This window comes from Lissotriton vulgaris, chromosome 12 (genome assembly GCF_964263255.1).
Source record: "Lissotriton vulgaris chromosome 12, aLisVul1.2, whole genome shotgun sequence".
Classification (NCBI taxonomy): Eukaryota; Metazoa; Chordata; class Amphibia; order Caudata; family Salamandridae; genus Lissotriton; species Lissotriton vulgaris.
The window spans coordinates 149,759,567-149,780,173 of record NC_141700.1 but is presented as its reverse complement, the minus strand read 5'-3'; the positions used below and the strand labels follow the sequence as shown (position 1 = coordinate 149,780,173).

Genomic DNA, 20,607 nt, shown 5'->3' with positions numbered 1-20,607 from the left:
ACAGTGCCTGTAGTCCTCTATTCTCTCTCTGCTTGAGATAGCCACGATGGTATAGTTGCACATGTAAGTATGCCAAACTGGCAAAACCACCAGTAGACCCGTATGTGCCCCCAGAAGAGAAGAAGGTGTCAAAATCAAGATTCATCCACAAACATTAGTCTTTAAAGCAAGCAGTAGGACTACAGATAATGCAGCCTCAAAGTCAAGGTCAACATAACACTAGGAATATCTGAAAGGATTCACCAGGTCACCAAAGTGGGCAATAATTCCACCCCTAGCCAAGAGGACCCCTCATGGATCAGACTAGTTAGTGCTTGTGTGCGTCCTCCACATGGTTACCAAGAAGGGGCCTTACATGGGGCACAGGCGGAGAAAGAGAGATGCGCCCCCTGTATTGGGATGTTTCAGCAAAGCATGGAGAGATATACACACTTCAGAGGGGTCTATTACATCATCCAAACAGTTGGTTGCACCTTCACTTGTGTATCAGTTTTTGTAAATAACTCTTCATTCGTTTTTCAATAAACAGATGCATGCATCATTTTGCCAAAGCTTTGATTGTCCTTAGAGTTCTAAAGATAATGATGCCTGCACAAAGAATACAGTTACATAAGGGAGAATAGTAGAAGACTGGTCTGTAGCATGTATTTCTAAGATCATATAGATAGATAGATATTTAGATATCATTGACCTTGTGTGTGTCATTTACCAAACACATTCTACCATGACATATGAGGTAGAATCACTCCATTGGACTCTCAGTGGATGGGCTGTGACATATTACTGTCCCGTGCACAGAACACTTTATTGACCTGTTCCATTGACATCTTGAAAAAAATAATTTAAAAAAACAGCACCTCCCCTTCCAGGTGTAATTTTCTCCAGAACCACAGAACTTGGTGCAGGTCCCATGTAAGAGACACCGGGTGGCAAATCTGATTGAGGGTGTGAGTGAGTGTTACGAGGACAGCCGGAATCAGAGTGATGGAGATTACTGAGAATGATCAGGACCAGGCCCAGCTCCAGGATTCTGGGGACAGGGGGGCCGAGAAGAAGCATGGATGGGCCCAGGGGCGGCTCTAGGCTCATGGCGGCCCTGGGCAGGGAGCGTAGGTAGGGGGCCCCGGAAGAGGGAGTCCGGGCGGAGCAGAGAGGCCAGTGAAGAGGGTGGGGGGGGGCTCAGGGTGTTTGGAAGTGGAACAGAACCAGAGGCCGCCAAATCCCTGCCAGGGGCCGCCACGCAAATATGTATCCGTCCTCAAAGATTATATTAAGGATATATATTGGCGTGGTTGCCCCTGGGATTTGGTGGCCCTGTGCAGGTGCACAGATTGCACATGCCTAAGGCCGCCCCTGATGGGTCATAACGATATATGGGTGGCTCGGAGATACGCTGCTGATTACATGTCAAGAAGTGAAAGTGACACAACTTTGGTAATTGACCATGCTCTGCACTCAGTGATCAGTGTTTACTGTACATAGTGGTACAGTACACTGCATGGGTGAAACCATGCCCAAATCATAGCTCACACCGGTTGCAGCTGAAAACTGGGAGGCAGGGTGTTGGGCTCACAACATGGGCACAGGCTCTGCTCTGTACCCAGCTCTCAGAAGATATAGCAATGCCCGGGGATTACCACAGGCACAAGCATTTTGGTGACAGATCGTGTCTGAAATGCGTAGTCTGTGAATTTGGGGGTGCTGTCGTAACATAGCAAACCCTTAAAAATGACAATTCAATATTTTTTAGGTTTTGTCTCTAAATGATGAGGTCCTTGCAGCAGTGAATTGAACACCCATATTGCATAAAAAAAATGACATTATAATTCATTGGGGGCTGTAATCGCTGTATAACAACCTGTCTCTAATTTCCTTATTGTTGTTTAACACTTTTGACACATATAATAAGAAAATGATATTGCTGCTCAATTGTAATATGTTATTATAATATGAGTAGTGGCATCATAATGCCTGCTGCCAGAGCCCGCAGCCAAGACAAAATGCAGGCAGTGTAGTATTATTACAACTTCAGTTAAAGATGGGAAACAAGAACAGACTTTTCGTTTTTCTTATCGGTTTTCCTAAAATGAACAGTGATCAGCACAAAGGAGATATTGATGTCATGTTAATTTTTCCATGCAGTAGGTCATTTGAGGAAAGACACTTTATACTTTTTTCTACTCTTTGTGAGCGACAGTATTTTTTAATCTAATTTACATTAAATTGATTCTAGTGTCTTTTTGTAACAAGTTAATAACTACATTTTGGTATCTTTTTTTTGTCAAAGTTATTTTTATTGAGAAATAAGGACGAAAGAAAAAGCAAAACATGCAACAGTCCCGCACAACTTCCCGCACAACTTCCCACACAGGGGGCTAAATTGAAAGCAAAGGAGGACCCCTGTATCAGAGCGGAGCTACTGATATCATCAGCAAAACTACCTCGAACTAGAAGCAGTAGTGGCACGTCCAGGCCGCCTGCTAAGGAACGGAATGAGATAAGCCATGTAACGGGTTGAGTAACCATAACGAGTACTTTAGCAAATATTACGGTGCGGCTACCGCTTATGGGAAAAGCTCCGCAAGGCCCTTGAAACTGGAACTGCGCGGAAATATAAACAGAAAGCCCCCCATCCCCCCCGCCCCCCTCCCCAGTGGTGGTAGCAGTTAGTAAAATAAAAAGAGAAAAGAGAAGAATAGTGGTAATCACAGTTGGAACAAGTGAAGTGCTCGCACACTAGGTGGACAGACCGCGGAGGGAAGACCCTTGGAAAGGAACTGAACCAGGGGGCCCCAGCGAAATATGAAGTTTTTGAAGTCATCTCGGAAAACATCAGCCATTCTCTCCACACTCAGCAACTTCCATAACCTTGCGTGCCAAAGCGAGATCGCGGGGGCCTCTTTCTGCTTCCAGGCCGCCGCAAGAGTGAGTTTAGCCGCCCCAACACACAGCCATAGTATCCTCTTATCAGCTTTCGTCTGATGCTCTAGCTCTGGGTCTCGGAGGCCTAGCAGTATATGAGCTATGGAGTCCTCGATAGGGTAGCCGAATATCTCTTTAATGTGGGATAAGATCTCCGCCCAGTAAGGCCGCATGATGGGGCAGTCCCACCAAATATGGCGGAAGTCCCCCAGCAGTCCGCAGCCTCTCCAACATCTGTCTGAGGAGCTCAGGAAGATCCGTCTCAACTTGGCAGGGTAGAGATACCAATCCATTAACGTTTTGAGATGGGCCTCCCGTAGCTCTATAGAATGGTTGTGTTTGGCTACATCCGACCATAGACGGGACCACTCCACCTCTGTGATGTCGCGGCCAATCACTCCCTCCCACATAGACATGTATCGAGGTCTGGGGGACCTGATAGTGGACAATAGAAGGCTATAAAGGAAGGAAATCGTCCCTCGCATAGTGGAGGTCCTCAAGAGGAAGGACTCAAACGGAGTCGGTGGTCGGTTGGCTGCTTCCCTCACCGCAGGGGACAAGGCCCAGTGTAGTAGCTGGGTGTGGTGGTACTGCTCGGATCATTGGACACCATAGTCCCGCATGCAATTATCAAATGTGAGAGGCGCATAGCCATGGAACAGGTGTGTCAGGGAGCGACACCCTCCCTCCCTCCATTTGTCAAAGGGCCCCTCAACGGCCGCCGGGGGGAAGGCCGGGTTAAAGTGTATAGGAGTAAAAGGAGAAGGAAATGTCATCCATCGGTCATCACCAGAGATCGAGTCCCACACCTTAAGGGTAGTTCTAGTGGGGGTGCTAACGTAAGCATTCCTGGGCCTGTCGCCCTTGGGCTTCCATACCAAGTCCCATATCGACCTCCCCGCTATGCTCCTGTCCATATGCAGCCAATGCTTTTCCGACTCTTGCTGGGACCATTCTACCAAAACACGAAGCTGTGCTGCCTTAAGGTACAAGTGCATGTCAGGAAGGCCTATTCCCCCCTCCTTCCGTGGGTGGTGAAGGATAGTGTAAGAGAATCGAGCTCGTCCCCCTGCCAGATAAAGCGGAGCATCTGCGTTTTGACACGGCGGAAGAAGTCCCCATCGGGGGTGATGGGCAAGGCTTGAAAGAGGTATAGGAATTTAGGGAGAAGGGTCATCTTAATCGCATGTATGCGCCCAAGCCAAGAGATAAACATCGGTTTCCATCGAGCCAGGGTCTTCTGGATGGAGGCAAGCATCGGTGGGAAATTAGCGGAATATAGCTTCTCAACCGTGGGGGTTAGTTGGATCCCCAAGTACTGTATTGAGGCGTGAGACCACGATAAGGCCGTGGAGGATTGAAGACGCGTTACCTCCGTCTGAGGCAAAGTGAGGTTAAGGACCAGGGATTTCCCATAGTTGATTTTAAAGCCCGCCACCTCTTCAAAGCGGAGCAAAGCATCTTGAACGTGGGGCAAGGAATGGGCGGGGTCCGAGAGGGAGAGCAGGACATCATCCGCAAACAGAGTAATTTTGTGTGATTCACCCGAGAAGGGAAGGCCACGGATATCGGGGTCCTCTCTCACTGCTACCGCTAGTGGTTCTATACTCAGGGCAAAGGGCAGAGGGGAGAGGGGGCAGCCCTGGTGCGTGCCTCGGGAGTGTAGGAAGGGCGCGGAGACGTGGCCATTGATAACTACTCTGGAGCGGGGGGCGCTAAAATTGGCTTGAAGCATCGTTAAAAATTTAGGAGAAAAGCCGAAGGATGTCAGGGTTAGAAACAGGAAGCTCGGCTTCCACCCTGTCAAACGCTTTTTCAGTGTCCAGGCCCACCAGAACAGCAGGGATCTTGAACTTGTTAGCTTTTCGATGAGATGAACCACTCGTCTGGTGTTATCGTGGGCCTGGCGTCCCTTGATGAAACCGGACTGGTCCGGGTGGACAAGTGCTGGCATCAAGACCTGCAGCCTCCCCGCCAGTATGGATGAGTAAAGCTTGGCGTCTAGATTGAGCAAGGCTGTTGGTCTGTACGATGAGCATGACGACAGATCTTTCCCAGGCTTAGGAATGACTGAGATTAACGGTTCAGCCATGGACCCGGGGATACCCCTTCGGCAGCCATGCAGTTGAATAGTTGGACCAGAAAGTCGCTCAGTTCCGAGGCAAAGGTTTTATAAAAGGTCGCGATAAATCCGTCAGACCCCGGGGACTTATGAGGTTTCAGGACCTTGATGGCCGTTAGGACCTCATCTCTGGTAAAGGGGGTGACTAGTTGATCGTTCCATTCCGCTGACACCTGAGGGAGCAGGAGCGTCCTCAAGTAAGTCTCCTGCGCCCGGACGTTGGGGGAGTCCCCGGTATAGAGAGCTTCATAGAAGTCTCCGAAGAGCCCCGCCCTGGTGCTATCGTGGAGGATGATGGAGCCCCTCGTATCCCGTATGCCCCCTATATAGTCCTTCTCCCGTTTGTCACGGAGTTGGCGTGCCAGGTGTCTCCCCACTTTATTACCCTGGGAGTATGAGAGCCGCCGCAGTTTCAGCAGCGTGAGCTCAGCTCTGTTGTTGTAGTGAGCTCTGAGTTTCCCCCTGACCGCCGCCAGCTGCCGCTCTGCTCTTCGGGAGGGGTTCTGCTTGTGGGCGAGTTCCAGCGAGGAAAGTTCATCCTCCAACTGGTCCCGCTCTTTTTTTCTGAGTTTGTTAAGGGCAGCGTTGAGGGCTATGCAGCTGCCGCGGATAGAAGCTTTAAAGGCGTCCCATGTGGTGTATATCGACGTGTCTCCTATAGCATTAAGTTCGAAAAAACTGTGTATAGCTTTTCTCAATTCCTGGCAGGAGGTAGCATCGCGAGTCAGAGAGGCAGGGAAATACCATCTGCGGTAGGCGGTATCCACTGTTTCCCAACGAAGACAGATAGCGAGCAGGCTATGATCCGAGACGGATAAGGGGAAGATCTTAGCGTCGCGCAACTCCCCTCTTAGAGATTGGCTAAGGAAGAAGTGGTCCAAGCGTGAGTATGAACGGTGAACATGTGAGAAGAATGTAAAATCCTTAGAGTGCGGGTTCAAAGATCACCAGCCGTCCACTAATCCCATGTCTGTGATCATTTGCTGGGTGTCGGGGGGAGAATAGGCCGGTATCTGATCTCTGGTGATGGGTACTGTCCATATCCCTCTGCCAAACTAGGTTAAAATCTCCCATTACAATTAGGGGACCCTCCACAAAGTCCAGGGCCGTCTTCAGCAGGCTCTGAATGAACCCGTTCTGACCTACATTAGGGGCATAGAGGACCAGGAATGTGCAAAGTGTACCCCGAAGCATCCCCTTGACCCCCAGCCAGCGCCCCTCTTTGTCAGTGATCACCCCCGTGGGCTGGAAGTGCAGGCTCGCCCGGAACATATGGGCCACTCCCCTGTGTTTCGTGGTGGCGGAGGACCTATAGATGAGGGGGAAATGTTTATGTTTGAGGCGGGAGTCGTCTTTCCTGGACAGATGGGTTTCCTGTAGTCCCACCACATCTAAGTGATGGTCCATAATGTACTTCCAAACTTTCTGGCGCTTTTGGGGGGAGTTAAGCCCGTTCACGTTCCAAGTCCCTAAGGTGAGTGGCATCGTAGAAGCGGGGAATCTGCGTGCACTGCATGGGGCCTATGGGCTCGTCCAGCCCCCCTTCCCTTAGTCAAAAACCCAACAGCCAACAATTCTGCCTCCCTCACCCGCTCCGGGCAACCACTCACGCCGTGTGTCAATAGCAAAGAAAAGAACAAGCCCCCCCCAGCTACCACCACTACCCCCACCACTACCCCCCCTCCCCTCCCCCCCTACCCCCAACAACTCCCCCTCCCCTCTCCCCATCCCCGAAGACCACCTGGCCTAGCCAGTTAACCCCTTCACAGCAGGGGCATGAAGGTGACCATAGGGGTCGAGTCACTTGGACCTTGGCAGCCAGAGTCCCCAGGTCTCTGCAGGGTTGTGTCCCAAGGAAAGACATAAAGTACCTGTTGGGACAGATGGTCCGCGTCCCTCCGACGCCGGCCTCACCTACTCCTAGGGTCTCATTCAGCTCATTTTGGTATTTTTATATTTTAACACAATAGATTGTATTTATTTTCTCAAGTCAGCAACCATATCATCTTACTTATAAAAGAATCAGACAACAGATTTTTTTGTTTTTTTTTTAAATTTTTGAAAACCTTTATTGAAGTCAGAACACACAGCTATTCAGCCCGACATCCCGGAGGCAAGGCAGCAGGAATAACAGGAGAGAAATAGTGTCAAACAATTAAGACATAATCGTCAAAGGTTGATTTTATATTAATGAATACAACAACAAGGCGCCCGCGGGTGCGAAAGTGGCAGTGTAAATTGTGTGACGCTGGGTGCCGGGGATGGGTAGGGAAAGGCTGGGAAACACGCATCAAGGATAGGTTGCAGAGTGGGAGGGAGGAGGGAGGGGGAAGGTGACAGGAGAATACAGTACAATAGAACTCAGTTGGCGTCACAGGCTAGGGAGACACATTATCATGCTGGCTGATTGATTCGGGCGGTAGGCACACATCTCCCCTGTACTCATTCCATGCTCCCCAAATTTTAGTCCAAGTTCGAGGTCTCCCTCTGGCCACATAGACTGTCTTCTCCCTGAACATGCACCAGTCCATGTTGGCCTTCCACTGTACTAGCAGGGGGGCCTCAGCCGCACCCCACCTCTGGGCTATGTCCCTCTTAGCTACCATGTTCCCAAGGGTAACCCACCTGGTCTGCGCAACGTTGTGGTCGGAAGGCTCCCATACGTTCAGAAGGCATCGACGGGCTTCAGCGTGAGCAGCCACGCCAGTCACCTCCTCCATAACGCGGTGTACTCTTCTCCAGTAGGAGGCGATCACCGGGCAGTCCCAAAGGATATGCAGGAAAGTGGCAAGAGCTCCACAGCCCCTACGACAGAGACCGTCAAGCGAGAAACCCATGTGCATCAATCGGGGCCCTGTCATATACACCCGGTGCAGGATCTTAAATTGCACGAGGCGAAGACGGGAAGAAATGGCAACCTCCTTAGGGGAGGAAACTGCGCTCAGCCAATCCTCATCGTCCAGTTCAAGGCCATCCGCCACCCACTGGTCTCTCAAACTAAGGAGGAGGTCCGTGCGCACATTGATTAGTTTTTTATAGGCGAGGGAGATTGCGCTGTCCGGCATGTGCCCATCAAGTATCCTGTCTTCCAGTGGGGAGCTCTCGGGAATGACGCCGTCCGGCGGAGAAGCCGAGAGCAGCGCGTGTCGCAGTTGAGCGTAGCGAAAAAACTCAGTCGCGCCCAGCTGGTATTCGGTTTGTAACTGGGGGAAAGTCTTAATCGAGCCCTTGGAGAGCATATCGTCAACCCTGCTGATGCCGATAAGGTCCCACCTATCAAATCCCTTGGTGTGCCATAGTCTACCCAGGATATCGGAGTCAAAGAGGGGAGTGAACCTCGTGAGTCTGCCCTGCCATCCTTGTGCCTTATTAACCACCCGCCAAGTGTGGACCGTCGTACGGGTGGGGCCCGTCAACCGTCGGTCAAAAGACTTCGAGTATAGGGCCCGATAATAGTTACCATCGCCCATCAGCCATCTATCCATGGCATAGCCGGGGCTCTCCACTGGGCCATAGAAGCCGTGGTTGAGGGCAGCTAGTTGCGAAGACCAATAGTAACGGCGCTCGTCTGGGAGGCGATGCCTCCGTCGTACCAGGGGAGTGTGAGTTTGTGAAAGGCAACGCGGGGTCGACCCTCCCAGAGGAGGGTCCGGAGAAGGCCTTCAAGATCACGAAAGTAGCGCGCCGGGACCGGGTCCTGAGCGTTTTGGAGCGCGTATAGGAACCTGGGTAGGGCCATCATCTTGAATAGTGCGGCACGGCCAAGAAGGGAGAGCGGCAGTTTACGCCAGCTGTCCACATCACGCCGTAACCGCTGAAGAGGAGGGAGTAGATTGTTATCGTGCCTCAACTTGGAATTACCAGAGATGTAGATGCCCAGGTATTTGAAGCCGCGCGTGGCAATCTGGATCCTGCAGCCTCTGGGGAGACGTGGAGTATCCCCCTTGAGGACATATAGGGAGGACTTGGCCCAGTTGATAATCAGGCCAGAGTACCGCCCAAAAAGTCTGATCACATCACAGGCAACAATGAGGGACCTGCAGGGGGAAGTCAGATAAAGCAGGATATCATCGGCATACAGGGAGACTCTGTCTTCGAAGCCAGGGGCCCATGTAATGCCTCGCAGGTCAGGATGCGCACGCAGTAAAGCTGCAAGCGGTTCAAGGGCCAAAGCAAACAAGAGGGGCGACAGGGGGCAACCCTGTCTAGTGCCCCGACGTAGGGCAAATGGCGCCGACAGGCGACCGTTGACCGTAACATTGGCCATCGGGTCCGCGTACAGGAGCTTCACCCAGCTCACAAAGACAGGCCCGAACCCGAGTTTGGCCAGCACTGCCCAGAGGTATGGCCATTCGAGCGAGTCGAAGGCCATAGTGGCGTCGAGAGACGCCAGGACAGCCGGCTCTTCGAGAGTGTGGGCCCTGGCCATGACGCCATGAAGGCGACGCAAATTGAGGGCTGTGTTACGGTGGGGGATGAATCCCGACTGGTCGGGGTGCACGAGGTCGCTAATGACGCCAATCAAGCGGTTGGCCAGCAGCTTGGCGAGGACCTTGGGCTCCGCGTTAAGGAGAGAGATAGGACGGTACGATCGACAGACGCCGTGGCTTACCCTCCTTGTGGATGACCACGATGGTAGCTAGTCGTTGATCCAGGGGGAGAGTGCCTCTCTCAAAGGACTCCAGGAACATTTTACGGAGGTGCGGGGAGATCGCGTCCGAGCGGATTTTATACAGTTCCACCGGTATGCCGTTAGGCCCAGAGGCCTTTCCGGTCCGTAGGGAGCGGATCGCAAGGTCAATCTCGTCAGCGGTGATGTCTCTATCCAGGTCCGCTCTCTCTTCCTCTGAAAGGCAGGGTAGGTCAATATCCGAGAGGAAGGCCGACGAGTCCACCTCCGAAAAGTCCGAGGCAGACTCATAGACCCCCTGAAAGTAGCCAGTGAATGAGTCGACGATGGCACTAGGATCCGTAAGGACCACACCGTTGTCCCCAAGGAGTTCGGGTACCACACGGCTGGCCATCTCCCTTCTGTCTAGCCAAGCCAGCAACTTCCCGGCTTTATCGCCCACGTCGTAGATGCGGCCTCGCTGTTCCTTGGCCAGGGCGAGAGCGGCATTAGTGGCCGAGGCATGATACTCCGCTTGTTTCAGCGAGAGGGTATGGAGGACAGAAGGGTCCGGCTCGGGCCCCAGCTGGGCCTCGAGTCGCAGCACTTCCTGCTCGACAGCCAGCATATCAGAATCCCTAGTCCGGCGGGTCTCAGCGATGAGCGCCTGGGCCTCGCCACGGAGCACCGTCTTGAAGGCCTCCCAGAGTGTAACGGCCGACCTCACCGAGCCCACGTTCTCGGAGAAGTAAAGATCAATGGCTTTGGCCAGGAGGGAGCGGGTTTTGAAATTCCGGAAATACCACGGATTGACCGCTGCCGGTCGTTCCGACAGGGCCACCCCAAAGTCAAAGGAGACCCATACCGGGGAGTGATCAGAAATGCCTCGCACCAGAAAGCGAGCTTCGGAAACGGCCAGTGCATCCGAAGCCAAGGTGAGGACATAGTCGATACGAGAAAGACTCCCATGTGCACCCGATAGGAAGGAAAATTGACGGAGCGCGGGATGCAGAAGTCGCCACCCGTCTACCAGCCCCATAGACTCGAGTAAGGATGGCAGCCACATCTGCGGGCTGCGTAGGTCGCGGGGCGGTTGGCGATCAAGCAGACCAGAGCAAACTGAATTAAAGTCACCCCCCACTATCAAACGGCCAGCCGGCATAGACAAAATGGCACCACCAAGGTCCTGAAAGGTACTAGATTGGAGCCCCGGGGGGACATACACAGAAAACAATGTGAGGGAACGCCCTTCCCATCTACCAGCTACGGCGGCGTACCGCCCCCTGTCATCAATCAAGGTGGTCTCTATCTCCAGGGGAAGGGACGCGCGCACGAGGATGCCCGCCCCCCGGGAGCCGGAAGAGAACCCCGAGTGTGCCATCATTTTGTAACCCTTACGATTCAGAGCTTTACAAGCGTTGCCCACCAAGTGCGTCTCCTGAAGAAGGACAATATCCGGCATGTGCCGTTTAATCAGTTGTATCACCACCCCTCTCTTGATTCGGTCACCCAACCCGTTAACATTCCAACTGAGAATTCTTAACATCCTACCCCCCATCCCCCCTCCGCCCGCCCCACCCAAAGCCCAAAGACACCTGCATCAAAAACAGTTCAGGAGCACTAATGTACCATTGCCACACAAGAGAAAGAAAGGAAAAAACAACACACAAAATAACTGTACCCAACAAACCCCCCACCCTGCACCCCTGCAATAGACTAAAAAGCCCCCCCAACCAGCAGTGTGCCTGTCGCCCCATTAACTACTCTACGAAAGACCCAGAGGAGTAAGGAATCCCCGCGAAATCGTCCCGCCACCCACCATGTAAATGAAGGAGAAATCATTAAGTAACAAACACCAGTCCGGCGGTCATTCGAGGCGGGGGTAGCATCAGCTCCTAGTTCAATCTTGCCGCTCCGCTCCGCCCGAGGCGCCTCCAACTTCAATCTCTTGCTCGTCACGCGCAGGCGAAACAGTGTCCAGCCATTCACTGACATTTTCAGGATAGTCAAAAAAGAGGGCACGTCCCTTGTGTTCAACACGGAGTTTCGCAGGGAACATCATGGAGTACTTGAGACCCAAGTCTCTGAGGCGTCTCTTCACCCCCGCGTAGCTCAGGCGCTGACGCTGCACCATCCTGGTGAAGTCCGGATAAAAGTGCACCTCCGCATTCTGGTAGTGGAGTGGTCCATGTGATCTGGATGCCTGGAGGATAGCGTCTCGGTCTCTGAAGTTGAGGAGGCGCGCCACAATCGGTCGCGGCGACGCTCCCGTTTTCGGAGGGCCCCCCGGTACACGGTGGGCACGCTCCACTGAGAAAAAATTACTCAGTCCAGAGGGCGCCAAATGAGTCTTAACCAAGTCCTCCACAAACAGGTCAGCTGCATCATTCTCGGACCCCTCCGGTACCCCTACTATGCGGACGTTCTGCCGCCTGGCTCGCCCCTCAAAGTCCTCCAGCCGCCTTGAGAATAGATCCGCGGTCGTCCGCAGGTTGCGGACCTCAGTCTGTAGCTCGGAAACGTCCGAGGTTAGGCTGGCGGTCTTGATGTCGAGGGCCTTCACACGCTCGTTGGTCTTGCCCAAGTCGGCCCTAATAAGGGTGATATCAACTGCCATGGAGTCCACTTTATGAGTCAGAGTCTCGTGCTGCTGCTGCATGTCGGCACGGAGGCTAGTAATGGCACCCATGATGTCTACGAGGGTGGGGTCCGATCCATCCGGCGGGCTAGTCGACGGGGTCCCTTTAGAGACGGCCCCAGATGTAGGTGGCGACTTGAGATTCATGTATCGCTCCATGCGATTGTTCTGTGTTTGCGACTTGCCCCGACCACCTTTATTCGATGTCCTGTCCGGATCACCTCTGCCCGCCATGATGGGTACGTGAGAACAAAGGCGAGGTGGCAACAGGTCTGGGTCCACAGCCGAGGGGCAGACGGATCAAGAAGGCAAGACCAGGGTGCCGAAGGCTCAAGCAGGAGCGCAGTTACTTCACCAACGAAGGCGGCAGGCGGGCACTACGCAGTCCGATCGTGCGAAGTGGCGAAGTCCGGAGGGACAATGGCACCGTCACGGAGCGGAGTTCAGCTCGACGTAACTTTGCTCAGGATCCACCGATTCGGAAGCGGATTGCAGTCCCCACCTCAGTAGGCCACCAGCATTACAATTCCACCAACGTGGACCAGGATTTCAGGCAGGATAGTTGCGGTGGGTCGGACGGTCCACGGAGCTCCGAGCTTACGCGGCCATCTTGGTCGCCCGCGAAGCTCCTCCCCAGACAACAGATTTAAGTGGCTTTTTTTAAATACATTTTTTATTGAGCAGAGCACCAGGGACATTCATAAAACAACCTTTTCAGGAGCCTTGAAAATAAAACCCCTTTAAATAAAACATACAAAAATTCAAATCCAAAACTCAAGCCATTCTTGATGAGCCAAAAAGTACATGATAACAATTGATAGACATAAGCTTGTCATTCAATAGAAATGGTACAGCAGGTAAAAGATACAAATACAAGATTAAAACAGATCACTACCATGATCTGGCCTGCAGTACTCTCCCTACTTAATTTAAGTTCTTATCCCCCCATCTTACAAGTAGAAATAGTTATAAATATAAAATCTCCTGGCTTTGCAAAGTGCTGACGTGCTAAAGTGCAATAGTTGAGCTGGCATCTATACCGTCCTCGACTTCAAGAGTAGCTCAATATTTCCATGTCGCAGTAAACTTTTTTGTTGCTCCCACCTGCTTTGAGTAAGCTTCTACAAATATCCGGGTATACTTCATCTTATTTGACCATCTCTCATATGAAGGTACTTCAGACGACCTCCAATTTTGGAGAACTAAGGGCCATATGTATCAAGGCCAAATGGGTTCGCTTTCGGCGTTTGCAAACTCATTTTCGCAAAATGGTATGCATCATGGAATTTGGGTGCAAAATTAGGAATCGCAAAATTTGCGATTCCTTATTTTGCGATTGCATTTAAAAAATCGCAAATTTTGCGATTCCTTAAATGCAATGTATGAAGTTAAAAAAATTTGCAAATTGTCCCTAAGGAATCGCAAATTACCACCAACTTCAAGTTGGTGGTAATTTGAGAATTTCTTGAAAAATGCCAATTATTGCATTTTTCTAAGTGCCATGTGACGCACATACATGACCTTAGGGCATGTATGTGCACCACATGTGCACCCATGCTTATTTCAGGGGTGCAATAGAGTGTCCTTTGGACATTCCTGCACCCTTGAAATTCTTCTCAATTTGCGAGTAGCAAATTGCAAATCGCAAATTTCCCATTCCTTCCTATGGGCCTCCTGGCCCATAGAAATGAATGGGAAAGTATTCCTTAATTGCGAATTCGCAATTTGCGAATTCGCAATTAAGGAATATTAGGAAATCGCAAAAAAAAATTGATTTTCTTGATACATACCAATTTGCGATTCTGAAAAAGCAATTTCTTAAAAATCGCTATTACAGAATCGCAAATTGGTACTTTGATACATATGGCCCTTAGGAACAAGCCACGAGAGAAGAAATCTCTAAAAATGTCCTCTCTGATTTTGACAGATTTGTCCCCATACTCGTTATACTGAAGAGGGCAGCCTCCGCCGTTAAATCCAATAATTTCTGGAATGCCCGATTTATGGCCGCAAAGATCCTGCCCCAGAATACCCCTAGCTTTGGACATAGAAAAAATATATGTAGCCATCTCCCTTCCCCTTCTGCCCGACAGCAAAAAAAGCTATTCTCCACCTCTGGATATTTCTTATTAAGAGCTTTGGGAGTGAAATATGCCATCCATCGGGACAAAAAAAAACATTCTTTTAAAATTGGCAGCTCTTAAAGTCTTACTACCTAACAGGGATCTGACCTGCCACTCCTGCTTAGAAAAAGTACATTGAGTCTCCCGAGTTACTTTCTCCAGAATTTTTTCAACCAATGGAGACTCATTTTGGGTACGCAACAACCGATACCAGTTGCCCACCCCTCTAACATTTCCTCTAACTAGAGCGGACACCAGATTCGTTGGAGCACTGCCGGACAGAAAATTATATCTATTTAGAAAATATACAATTTGGGAATATTAAAAAAAGCCAGGTTTATTTCTATCACTGCATCTATCCAGTACCTCTTGCCAGGTAATCACTCTTCCCTGCGTTAAGAAACGCCCCAGGTCTTCCAGGCCACCCTCCTTCCAATAGGAATAGGTAATAGGAAAAAGAACATTATGTACTCATGAGATCAGCACGTGCTGGAAAAGAATCGGTAGCAGAAAAGCGCTTGGTATCACAACAGATACTTTTTCCTATTACCCCGACATAATCTGACCCCCTTTTTTTGTCCGCGTCATTTCTATTTGCAAAGCCATTTGTTATTCACGCTTTGCACACTTATCGTCTGTTTCACCTAACATTTGTGATTAGAATAGTTCACTGTGTGAACTCTCGCGTTAACGTAATGGGTACTCATGACTATTTAATCACTTCCGACTTTCGTCTGTAGTACACACCTAAGTAATCGGTGCCGCCAGGTCGCGTAACTTCTTCCACCCAAGTAAGTGTAAGGACATCCCTATACAGTTTGATTTTGCCATTAAGGTCCTATATTACGGGTCTGACCTCGGCCACTAACCCTTATGTGGGTTTTTTGTCTTCATTTCATAGGGACATGGGCAACACACACACGTGTTATGCCCAGACTATTCCTTCATTCGGACACTTACTCCACGCGTTGGATGACAAGCACTCACCAACATTATAGTAAGTGGCTTGTTGCACTACTGTGGTTCCACTGAGTAATTCTACTATTTCCTTCAATCTACATCGCAGCCCTTTTCTCTGACATAGAACATCTTTTGCAATATTCATTTCCAGATCAAATTTAATTTGGACTCGACATATCCCCTACTCACAGCACCTGCCGATTGGGACATTTTAACAAAGGTGAGACTGGGACTCTGTTTCCACTAGCATGGGCGGGAATCATAATATGTCGCAGGACCTGGAGTCTTGTGGGCCAGTGACATTCAGTATATATATATCTTTCCTTCTCCACAGATTACCACAATTGACTCGCAATTGATCACTGATTTCGCATTAGGACGGCCGGGTTGGAATTATCACCGGCTTTCCGGTGAGAGGCAACACTTTATATATGTTTTCACACTGACCTGCCCTCTATAGTTTGTCTGTTGAGCTAGCTCCATCCTAAACTTTATCCCTCCTTATTTGTCCACAGCATATGTTGCAACACTAGAATTTGTACAGGTAGTGCGTTGACGTTTTATCTTGATTTTTTTGAACTGACAACAAACACTATTTTCTGATCCCCTTGTAACTGATCTTTCTTTCACACTTCTTCAGACCCTTCCATTTTTGCTGCTTTGAATTCCTCCTTTGTAATAAGCATGCCTAGCCAAGGTTGGAATTATCACCGGCCTTGGGTTAAGAATCTACACTGACTATAGTTATCCACTTGGTCCTGGTGACATGCCTTTCTAAATGGAATAACAAGAACACTTAAACGAGTACACTCTTGTTTTGTCCCATTACTCTTTATGTAGACCAGACACACTTGGTTGTCCATCCAGAGCATGAGATTTTTGATTTAGCAACTGCTGGGAGAAAAAATAAAAAGCCTTGGAAGTAGCACTGCTCCCGCCAGTTGGATGATCGGCTTGCCTTGCAAGGCCTCGCATGGCAAGTCACAACCCTCTGCTGACAGATCTCCCAAGGTGGTCCCCAACAAAAAGAAGGTTCCTGCAACACCCCATTTGTTGAGCTATGCATCATCTTCAGCCACCAGAAAAGGGACACCTTTCAGTGTACCATCCTCTCCAGCTGAGCTTCATAAAGCTGGGACGCCAGAGACCAATGGGACATATGAAATTCACTTGCAGTTTGAGTTGGAACTGAGCCATATACCACACATGTCTTTGCTTCCATGTGCACTTGGGGATGTAAAAACCTCCTGATTATGAACAGAAGTCCCTGTAAAAGTGGGCAAATTATATTGGAGAAGCCCATAGGATCCTTAGACAAAACACTATTGTGATATTTAGCACTGCAGCTTTAATAGAATCTTAAGGACATCACTAGTCATGTCACCGCATGTGTCACAGAAATGTTCTATTTGATGTCAGTTGATGTCTGCTGGCACTGTATGTGGATGGGATCTTTTATTCTTGGATTAAACTTCATTTTATGAACCATATTCTCTCCTGGAATTATTGAGAATACTTCACTGGCGTAGTCGGCTTGGAACTCCTTTACCAAGAACAGATCTCAACACAAATCTTCATGAGGAAAAGAATCATCTTTATTCTTTGGCATAAATTAATGTCAACCCTCACTTAACTGCCAAGATAATGGACATCAATGAAAAGAAAGAACTCAATTGACTTGTGAGTAATCCTTGCTTTCTGTGCTTTGCGCTTTTATTTATTCATTTTCATTTTACTCATATGCTAACTGCATAAATCCTCCTCGCATGTTAAGTGCAAAGCTGGAATGTGCTTCCTATGTTGCGATTCTTCTGCACTTTGAACTATTTTTTATAATTTCCAACTGCAGCCAAGCGCGAGCAGCCAAGCTCTAATTATCAGCTTAACCAAAGCGCTCAGATTTAGGTTTTACACCATCACGTGAAATGTTATGTCCTAAGTAATTAATAGAATCAGACCTAAATCTACATTTACTTGCTTTTACAGTGAGATTGTGTTTGCTGAATCTTTCTAATACCATATTCAATGATGCATCATGATCAGAAATATTATCTGCAAAGATTAACACATCATCTTGATATATACAAACACCAGTAACATCTTTTAACACTTTTTCCATAACCCGCTGAAACACAGAAGAAGCAGAAACTAAGCCAAAAGGCATCCTTTTGAATCTATAGGTGCCAAAAGGCGTAATGAAAGAAGTAAGATCCCTGCAAGACTCCTCCAATTCAATTTGGTGATAAGCAGAGGTAAGATCTATTGTACTAAAGACTTTGGCATTTCCTAATAAGACTAATAGCTCTGCAATATTAGGTAAAGGATATCTATCAACAATTACACATTTGTTTAATTGCCTGAGATCAATGCATAAACGCAAATCTCCATTCGGTTTTCGCGCTGCGACTACTGGAGCCATCCATTCACAGCCCTCAATTTCTTCAATTATGCCATTTTCAATGAGTTTCCCAATTTCTACTTTCATATCTTCCTTTACAGCTAACGGAACACTTCGTACCTTACAGCTTACAGGAACAGAGTTGTCTTTAACCCTTATCTTGTGTTGATAACCTTTAAGACAACCTAAAGTTTCTTTGAAAACATTGGGAAATTCCTTTTTTAACTCACATGTGAATTTATCTTCTAATGACTTCCCTACAATTGATTTCTTATCTTCAATTAGTTTTTCTTCATCATTTGTAACATGTTTATCATTTGATAACTTCCCTTCAATTGATTTCTTGTCATCAATCAGCTTTTCTTCTTCATTTGTAACATTAAGAACCCTGTCTCTTAATTGTATGCAAGGAGTGGCATTGGGATCTAAATATACCCCCATATCCCCTAAATGAAACCAGCTGATTAAACTGTCACCTTTTTTTGAGACATACACCTTACCAGCTACATATCTAGACTTATACTCTATAAGACCCATAAAATAACCATGTAGTCTTATTGGTTTATCTCCTAGACAGTGCAACACTCAGCACCAATGAAAGGTATGTCTTGAAGAGGATGGGCTTGCCCTAATTAATTAGAGACATAATTCTTCAGTGACCGGCACACCAAGTGAATACCTCCCATTGCCAAAGAGAAAGAAAATGTAGCACTTAGACAATCCTGCAAATACAGAGATGGACTAAAACACTGGGCAAGAAACAGAGTGACAAGAGGACGTAAACTTTTGTGGATTGCTGACAACCCTGAGAGAAGTACTGGAAATTGGTAGTGCAATGCATAACTGCTAAAAGCAAGACCTGCTGATGTGACAACAAGGTTTTATGTCTCATTGAAGTCAAAGACTGCCTGAAAACCCCTGGGAGGGAAGATCTTCTGCAAAGTAGTCATTCTGAAGGGACAATGAGGCAAATACATGATCACAAAGTTTACTCCAGGGTTGGATTGCTGATAGGCTACCCCACCAGGAACTGGATAGATGTATGCCCTGCCCTTCTTGCCTATGGGCACTGCCTTAATGGCGTTCTGAGTGAGCAGGAATTGTGCCCCCGTTCAGCTAAGCAGAAGGCCACGACTGAGAGCCGAACCGAGAGTCAGACATAAATAGTCTTTAATTGGCTGTGGCCACAATTTGATCAATTAACCCTGTTCTAGGACATGGACAACTCATTGGTCAGACCTGAACACTTTTCCAGAAAATAAACAAGACAATGCACATCAGCATACCCTGCTAGGTTGGTGAATGCAGCAGTAAGTCATGGTTTAGGTGTGATTGGGAGCAAAGGTGAAAAAAGGAAACTGAAGCTGGAATATTCCAGTAAACGAGAACCCCTGACCATGGGTCCTACCACAAACATACCACCAGTACCATTGCTGTTATCTCCCACCAGCAAATCCCAGGACTGACCAGAGGATCCTGGAGAAATGGAAAAAGAGTCTTGTGATCCTCAACAGGCTTCTTATGCCCAGTCTCACCCTTAGGATCACAGACCATAGACCCTAAAAAAGGGATGCAGATCAATAGATCCCACTGCACAACCTGCAATTTCTAAGTGCGGCAAGAGAATTCCCTGGGAAGGAGCAGCAGCAACCGCTGAATTTCACTAACCATAACATCCAAAAAGATGCACACTTGCTTAACCTACAATACAGTGTACGCACCACATGACATTGAAGAGAGACCGAGTCCTTGAGTAAATGTTGGACATTATAAATGACGTAGGAGCAACTGCAAAGGGAAACCCACTGGGCCAGAAAATTTATTTTTAAGGACCAGATCGGCCATCCCATCAGAAGCACCATTCAACAAGCAGTAACAGACTGAGACAACCCACTAACAAAATCAAGTCCAAATTGATGAAGGAGGGAACTCATTCATCAAACCCCACTTGGTGGTACTTCTAGGCCAAGAACCAAGGAATGGTCTTCTTTTCTTTATCCAAGATATTGTGGACTAGCTTCTGCACCAGCGGTGAGTCAGACATCATATCGGAACATCTGCAAACAAGTTCTCCAGGACCTCGTCCACCTCAGGAGGAAAGCCAAGTTTAAGTCAGAGGTGATGAGAACATCCATCAAATTAGTGCCTTGCACATGTCTCGCTCTGGGATCCAACTTGTCCAGCTTATCATTATCATCATCCTTTACAAATTCCCACTGAACCCAGGCTCAGCGAGAGCCTGGCACTCCAAGGCGGTACTACCTGCCTCATAAATAAGTGTCTGCAATTCACAGGGCAAGAGAGAGATCACAGGAGTACGCTGCATAGATTTACCAGGATTTGGCATATCCATATGCGTCAGGTGAGAGATTAGTGCAGCAATTTCCCTCTTCTGATTGCAATGTAAACTCCAGAACAGGGATGACCAAAATACAAGTAGTGAAAAACCCTTGTGGTTTAGGAGACCGCGCAATACCAGGCAACAACCCGTGGGGGACCACCTTCCAAAAGCCCTATGCAAGAGGTGTCATGGCCAGAGGTGGAAAAACAAGTCATGCAGTCCACCACAAACACGGCCAAAGAGAGAACCAGAGGAAGGCAGGAATGGAGAAGAGACTGAGAAGCAATGGACCCAGTTGAGAAAGACCCTAACAAGCAAGTATTTGACTAAGCCCTTCTCAGATTGAAGCAATGCACCAAGGGGTGGGCTTCAGCCAGTGACAAGTAGGTCAAAGAAGAGATGATGTTACAAAATGTTCAAAATGTTAAACTTTCAGATATATCATTGACGGCTACAGTGGTCAACCACGAAGCTGGGGAACCGAGTATGAGTCT

General features: G+C 48.6%; 1 protein-coding gene across 2 annotated transcripts in view; it reads right to left on the bottom strand.

Annotated features, from left to right (window-relative positions):
• The window catches only part of LOC147673720 (semaphorin-7A-like), a 236,386-nt gene that overhangs the window by 80,427 nt on the left and 135,352 nt on the right, over nt 1–20,607 (bottom strand). The gene's annotated exons all lie outside the window — the stretch shown is intronic.